Raw genomic sequence first — 8,462 nt, 5'->3', positions numbered from 1 at the left:
CGTCCCGGCAAATTTGCTTCTTTTACATACAGCAAAATAATCAATACAAAGACAATTGAATAGCTTATATAACTTTCGTAATAACTGCTCTTAGTTATGTTTCAAATTGTTTTCCAATATTACAAGAAATTTCTAATCATCAATATTTTCAAAGGAGAGAGAAAAAAATCTAATTATATGTATACATTTTTAAATATTATGTGCGGGTATTATGTGTAACTTTGTATATTTTTTTTCACCTCTCAAATGCGTCAAATATCCCGCTTTAGGAAAATCTCATTTTATTCAATTATAATTCATTGAGCATAGGCAGTTGTTAAATATTAAAAGAAAAGGATAGACATTGGATAATTTGTAATTAGATTTTACTAACATGTTATTATCATTGTAATTGGAAACCTATGTTAATTCAAACAAACATATGTATTGTTCCACAAAAAGCAGTCGTATGCCCGTGTTTACGACGGTCTTTCGCAAGTCCTATGTTATAAGGACAGAGATGTAATTATAAGGTACCGATGAATATGGGATATAATTATTGAAATATAATTATATAGGCACTGATATTCATAGGAATTTGGAATAAAGAGAAGAAAAAAATTGTTAGAATGCAACTTAAAATAGAAATTGATATTAAATCGATAATCAATTTCTGCAATTCAGAGTAAATAATACAAAATATGGTTTTTAAATATTTATTCCCATCCTAACTAGATCGCAATTTTGTGTTGACAGGATTTTAGAAGCTTCTACGTTTTATTTTACCGGTGAATTGTTTAGTTTAAAACAATTTTGTTTGCTCAACTATAACAAACGGGATAGGACACAAGTTAGTCAAACTTATGAAGTCTTCTCCCATGAATTACATTTCTTACAATATTACACAGAGCATACTACAGGGATATACAGTAATGATATGGACAAGAAAAAAAGAAGAAAATAACTAATATCAATTGGGTAAATAAAATAACAACAAAAGATTAGCAAATACATATAGTTTGGACCCGACGCCTCCAAATATTCTAAACAACGAGGAAATGTTTCGATTTCTTGATAAATGTTAGAACTTCTACAATTGCTACATTCATTTCGTTTGTAGGATCTTCATGCCCACTTAAGAGAATACTTCTTTCTATTTCTATGGGTAAGCAATTCAGTTTATGAATAAGGTCGTTTCGGATATCAACTATTATTGTAAAAGGGAAAGCCAAAGAAGAAATGATTTACATCCTCATTTTTAGCTCCACAATTGCACGCTGGGCTAGACTCTATGTTAGTTTTAGCAAGTTCTCCATTTAGAAACGAAGCCAAACAACGGAGTTGCGAGAGTATTATATTAAGTTTTCGTGGGCCGTAAGAATAACATGAAGGTGTAGTTATTTTTGTGGATTTATCTTTTAGTGCTGCCTTAAATTTTGAAAGAGAGACTAGATCGCGAACGGATGGGTCTAGTTTGTCCCATACTTCAATAACAGAAGGAATGAAAGATTCAGATGTTAGTGACAGCCTACAGAATGGCTGTATTAAATCTGTGCCGTTTCTCAAGGGGTACAAAGTTAAACTTTGAACATCGGGGGGTACAAGGTTATTGAGATAGTTGGGTGCTTTATTATTGACAATGTTGTAAAATAAATGCAGTTTTCTTTGCTTTCTTCTTTCAGAGAGTGGCTCCCAGCCTGTTTCAGAGTACAAAAATTCTGTTTTGTAAATAACGGTTACTCTGTAACGATTCTAGCAGCCTTAAGCTGTAGTTTTTCAAGTTTATATGCATTTAGTATTCCAGTTATCCCAAACTTCACAACCATATTCAAAAAAGCAAGCGCATGTATACTGTATAGAGTTTGGAAAGAATATCCCTGAGCTTATATTTTAACTTTCTTAAATGCCTATTAACACTTTTAATAATAGAATCTATTTGGTTATTCCATTTACCATCTTGTAAAAAGTTATTCCAAGATGTCTGTGACTGTGTGTTATCGGTATAATATTATCATTTGGGGAAAAAGATAGGTCATCTGGTGTTTTAAAGTTTGAGAAAAATCATTATTTCGGTTTTATTTGGGTTAAAGTTCATTAACCACTTATTTGACCAGTCTGCAAGTTCCTCCAAATCCTTTCCTATTACTGTTTTGATATTTGCAGTACTATTACTAGAGTAAATCAAAGATGTATCATCAACAAAAAGGCGGGTTAAGGATTGGAGTCGATCTCCAATATCATTTATGAAGATCAGAAATAGTAAGGGACCCAGGACTGACCCTTTCGGTACACCTGCTTGAATTGGTAGAAGATATGAGCAACTGTTTTAAGCACAACTTTCTGTTTTCTATCAGTAAGATAATCCTTAAACCAGCCTATGAGATTTCCATTAATTCCGTACGATTTGAGTTTATGTATCAAACATTTATGCCAAACTCTATCAAAAGCTTTTGAGAAATCACAAAATACGAAGCAGCTAATTTCTTTATTTTCAAGACAATTCAAAATACTATTATATAGTTCAATTAGTTGATGCACTGTTGAATGTTTAGGTAAGAATCCTGATTGGTAAGGATAAATTATACTATTATCAATTAGGTGATTATATACATGCTCGTACACCACTCTTTAAAATGCTGGAATTTTTAATCGACAACATATTTGTCCAGTGTGGTGGACGTGTTTTTCAACAAACGGTCGGTATTCCAATGGGAACAAATTGTGCTCCCTTACTTGCTGACCTATTTCTTCACTCTTATGAGGCTGACTTTATAGCTGATTTTATCAGAAAGAAAGAATATCGTTTGGTTAGATCCTTCAATCTCAGTTTCCGCTATATAGATGACGTATTATCTTTAAACAATCCTAATTTCGGGGATTTGATACATCGCATCTACCCAAAAGAACTTGTGATAAAGGATACTACAGACACTGTGAAGTCAGCCTCATATCTTGACCTACAATTAGAAATCGATAGTAAGGGAAAACTATTGACCAAACTTTACGACAAACGTGATGACTTTTCATTCAGAATTGTAAACTTTCCTTTCATCTGTGGCAACATCCCTTCGGCTCCTGCGTATGGAGTGTTCATATCACAACTCATACGTTATGCCAGAGCTTGCCGAAACTACGCAGACTTTTTGTATCGCGCTAGAACTCTAACAAATAGGCTTCTGGAACAGGGTTATGTTGCTACAAGATTGAAGTCATCACTACAGAAATTTTATGGTCGTCATCATGAACTCGTGGATCGTTATGATGTATCCATCAGCACCATGAAAACTGATTTATTCAACGGGTCATAGTTCACCTTTCCTCGTTTGTCTACCCCGGACTAGACTTTTTATGAGCAACTCGGCGGGTGTTTCTAGAAAAGCAGAGGACGCTTACCCTATCGGTGCACCTGGTCCATGCTCCCAGTTTTTAGTGGAGTCCAAGCAGTTGGATATCTGTGAATTTCAATTGACTTATTAAATATTAAAGCAAGGGGCTTTGCTATTACCTCAGGAGATATTTCAAGCAGATGATGAATTATCTATAATTTCACTTTCCGATATTACGAAGTGGTTTTACGTATTATTCGTTTTTAGATCGAATTCAGGCAGAGGGGAGTTTCCGTCATCAAGGGACGAGACTGTTGAAAAATATTCATTCAGCAGATTACATTTTTCGTTATCATCATAAATTACACCAATTGTGTCGTTATTCAAGGTATTAATGGTATGGGGTAAAGTATTCATACCATTGTTGGATTTAATAAGCATTTTCATAATAATCCAGTACATTTTGAATTCGTTAAATTTTCCGTTATATAATTGTCAATATTTTTCTCAAAGTTTTCTTTGGCAACTTTTTCATATTGTTTACTTTATTTCTTTGTTTTTTTTTTATACTTGAGAATATCTTTATCCAGTTTTGTCCGGAGAGCTTTTTTCCTTATTCTGTCACGAATACGAATTTTTCGCCTAATATAATTATTAAACCACGGTCTGTCATGTGCACGTATGGTTATCATTTTAGTCGGTATGTTTTTTCTTGCTATTGTGATAAGTGTACTTTCAAATTCATGGCATATTTCATCTATATCGTTCAGCTCATTCAATTTATTTTCCCAGTCTACTTCAAAAAGTATTTAGCAAAGTCAACACGATCAGTTTGATCATACATCCACACTTCAGGTTCAAAAGTATTCGATACTGATTTTGAACATTCAATAAACGTAATCGCCGCGCCGTGATCACTGATCTTTCTAGGCATACTTAAAACATCCGAGTACTTCGAGCAATAATTATTGGATCTAGTAATGTTCTACTATCATTAGCTACCCGGTGGGTTTATTAATCACATTAATTAGATTGTAAGAGTTTATGATATCTAGAAGCTTATTATTTGAGTTACAAAATAGGTTTGAATTGAAATCACCAGCTAGCACGATGTTCTCATTTAATTCGAGGGCCAACTCTATTAAATATTGGAGACGCAACCAGTAATCATTGGCACTAACTGATGGCCTATAGGTTGCACATAACAGAAAGGATTGACCATGCGCATGAACTTCTGCCCAGATTATTTCATCAATTGGATTTTCAATTTCGATTTTTCTCGAAATACCTATATTTCGAATATATTAGGATACCACCTCCTGCGTAAGACCTATCTTTGCGAGGTGGGTTATTCTTCAAAGTATCAATTAGAATATCATGGTCTTGGATGTGTTCATTCAAGTGTGTTTCAGTTGGAATCAAAATATCAAATTCATCGGCAAAGTTATCTAGGTATTCTACTTTATTTCTTATGCTGCGAATGTTTAGATTACATAGTGAAAAGAAGTATTCGCATTTTGTTCTGGGATTTTGTGTCGAGGTTGAATCATTTAATGGGCCACGATTACTTTCGATATTTCCTATTAAAAGAATTGAATAGAGAATGAAATGTACAAGCAGTCCATTCACATTCGGATTTAACTATTGAAGAAATTTAAGTGATACAACTATACACGAAAAACGCAAGTTGTTTAGAAATATATCAGAGCATGTGTTCATGTAGTTATGGTAACCAGTAAGTTTCCTCATTCGACAATTGAAAGTACCAATCGCTGCCCTATAATTTTCAACTGTATTGCCCATTGGGTAATTTAAACAACATGTAAAGATAGGAATTTTGGCAGCAACAGGTTTCCAGTAGTTGGATACATGTAATAAAAAGGTCATGAGGTCCACAAATTGATTGCAAGATATATAAACAAGTGTACATATAAATATGCAAAGACAGAGAATTGTAACCCATGTACATAATCATGAACTGTATGTGTATACAAGTATCAGTATGGCTACAGAGCATTGTTGTATGTTCATGACCATGGTATAGTTTTGCCATAAAAAATCTGGGAATGGGTAAATAGGCTCCCCTGGATCATGGGGATTAACTTTCCTGGATACATTTAACCGTGTACTTGTACGACTATCAAAATTATATTTTGTTTTAGATTAACTCCAGGTAGGAATACATAGCCAACTATTGATATCTGATGTACTACTATATAATAGTCATGATTTCGCAATGTGGTTTTGATAAATTTAACTAGGTGACAATCTATATAAGGTAGTTATAAACAATGAGAATAAAAAATAAAATAACGTAGTATATCAAAATTAGCAAAAGTTCAGGGTAATTCGTTTTCCCTCTCATCAGTGAACGAATCTTAGATAAGTGATAAAGAAATGTATATTATATGGTACCTGGAGTAACTAGTTTGTACATACTAGTGATCATACGGGAATTTCCCCGAAAACTATCAATAACTGATAAAACAGCTTGAACGTGTATTGCCTGTGTTTTGTCAGTGTAAAGTGAGATTCTTTATCGTTAATAAGAAACTTGAATGATTTAATGATTTTTTTTTTATAAAAATGAAAAAAAATTATTGTTTCAAACCGACTTGCGACATCAAACTACATGCATTAAAATCAAATTTGAGATTTAGACACACACATGCATGTAAATTAAAGCAATCATGGTGAGAAAAAGAAAGCTAAAAAAAAATAGTCTACTTTAAATTGATTGATTCACCTAAAATTACTTTTCCTGATATAGTTATTATATATTTAAAGTGACATAATGACCGAGACTGAAATATATATTGTTAAAGTTCTGATTATGCACTTCCGTTTCTGATATTGTCGCCATCTTGTAAAACACTTTCAGCTTGCACCTGTACTTCACTGTTGTCAATAAAGGGCGGTTGTCTTCTTAGGTGGTATAATATTCTAAGATCATCGGTGTTCTTGATTTGAATTGCCCTGCTTTCAGAGGTGATCTTTGCATAGATTCTTCCATCAGATGTCCAATACGACTCTATTTCACGGTTGTATTTCTTTTATCTCAGGGTTCTCACGATTTTTTATCTGTACTCTGTGAGGTTTTCTGTGATAAAGACCTTGTAAGGACGGCCTTTAAGTGCCCTTTTTTGCACTGTATACTTTCTCCCGCTTGCGGTACGAAATAAAGCGGTCAATTACTTGACACTTTCCATCCCTAACTCGTCCGATCACATGCGAGCGCCCAATATCCTGTTCTGATATATCCACTTACAACTGTTCTTTACATATATTTTTCACAATACTGTCAGTATCAACAGGGTGTATGATGTTACCTCTCCCATCTATAGGAACCGGCACGTTATGGAATCTGAGGCTTCTGCGCCGTGAATACCGGTCTTGATTTTCTATTCGGTCTTCAAGTTCAACTATTTTATAGTAGAGTTCATCATTGTCTTTCTGGACCTCCAATAGAGACATTATCATGTTTTCTTTCTCTTTGATCATGTGCACTATCGTGTCTGCTTGTTTTCCTATCGTTTGTCTCTGTTCATCTATTTTTTTTTACTTCTGTTCATTTAACCTGTTGATCAGTAGTTGGATTTGTTTTTCAACACACACTTCTATTGACTTGGCTATTGTTGTTGTTATTTTGTCAATTAACATTGCTGATATTTCAGGTATAAGTCTATGGAGGACAGTTGAGCTTGTAAGTACCTCGATGGCTTTGTCAGTTGTTGATTTTCTAGGAGCAGGGTTTTTTTATTAGCTACTTCTCTCAAGTCACTGAATGAATTACGTCTCCTGATTTGACGCTCTTGTTGTTAATTGGTAGCATCTAAGTTTTCTGGGCTATCAGGTTGTTGTCTTTTCTTAGGGTGACTACTATTTTGTTTCTGCGAGTCATTCTGGCCACCTACGTTGTTCAAGTCTGATACCCGAGACGAGTTTTCGTCAAGACCATGAACAAAATGTTCAAGTTCTAGGGTCGCCATCTTGGCAATGTATAAACAATGTGTGGAATTAAGGTAAAACTACAGTTTCTCAAGTAAATTATAGTAAAAAAAACAGTTTTAAGACAGTTTGAGGTAAGTAAACAATACGTTCCTCAAGGTGAAGCCAATTTGGAGTTTAATGCATTATAATACACATTTTTCCCGATTTTCGATGTGCTCGATTAGATTACACAACCTTCTCCTTGGCATGCTCTTCTCTTGTAACATGTTGTAAACTCGCTTTCCTTGAATGTATTACAACGATTGTCCATTTTATGTAAAATTATATTCTGAAGTATAAATAAAACGACGAACAACGATAAAAAATCAAAGAATGAAGTCTTAAAAGTCGCTAATCGTCAAATATTGTATGCATCAATTTTGGTCTGCTTTCAACTTCCGAAATGGCACGAATGCGATATGCTCTAAAATTTGGTGACTTCCGCTAGAATCTTGGTTCCCTTGATTATTTCTCTTTCGTAACCGTGATGACAAGAATGTTTTTTAATCAAAACAACTGGTTACCAGGAAGTGCTGGTAATGTTTTCATTTCAAAAGTTTCTCTCAAATTTGTAGCGATCTTTGGGTTGCTTATGTGCCTAGGTGTTATTATGTAGGATAGATGATCAAATTAAGCAATAAAGTACACTTACAAATAAATACTATACAAACGTCTAAGATTGTGACAACTCTGTCCGCTACACATTCTGAGACGTTTGTATAATATTGATTTGTTGTGACATGTATCGTTAATTTGATCCGCTATCCTACATAATAACACTTAGATGAGCTGTCCCGTACTACCATACATCGTGTACTAAGCTGCAGCTCTAGATTAATCCTACGAGGAAGAATGAGCCGGCCAGCGAAAGCTTTATTTTTTATATAGCCTAGCTGGCCGAGTGGTCTAGGGCGCTGGACTTAGTGCAGGCGGTACTCCCATAGATGTAACAGCGGTACGAGTTCGAGGCCCGCGGAGGAAACGACCAGTTCTAACATCGTTGGGAAATTTTCAGACCCTTCTATAAGTTAGGTTATCTTCCCTGTATCAATTTGATCCGATAGAGCAGTGTAGCGAATAGAGTCGTCACGTTGTATATATATATATATATAACTTCCCGATCTCATGCATGCAAAAACCACACGTAGAACATATGTACATGTGAAT

Source organism: Perna viridis, chromosome 5 (assembly GCF_037379345.1).
Source record: "Perna viridis isolate PV_CMFRI_1.1 ecotype Kerala chromosome 5, ASM3737934v1, whole genome shotgun sequence".
Lineage (NCBI taxonomy): Eukaryota > Metazoa > Mollusca > Bivalvia > Mytilida > Mytilidae > Perna > Perna viridis.
Note: the sequence above shows the minus strand (reverse complement) of the source record.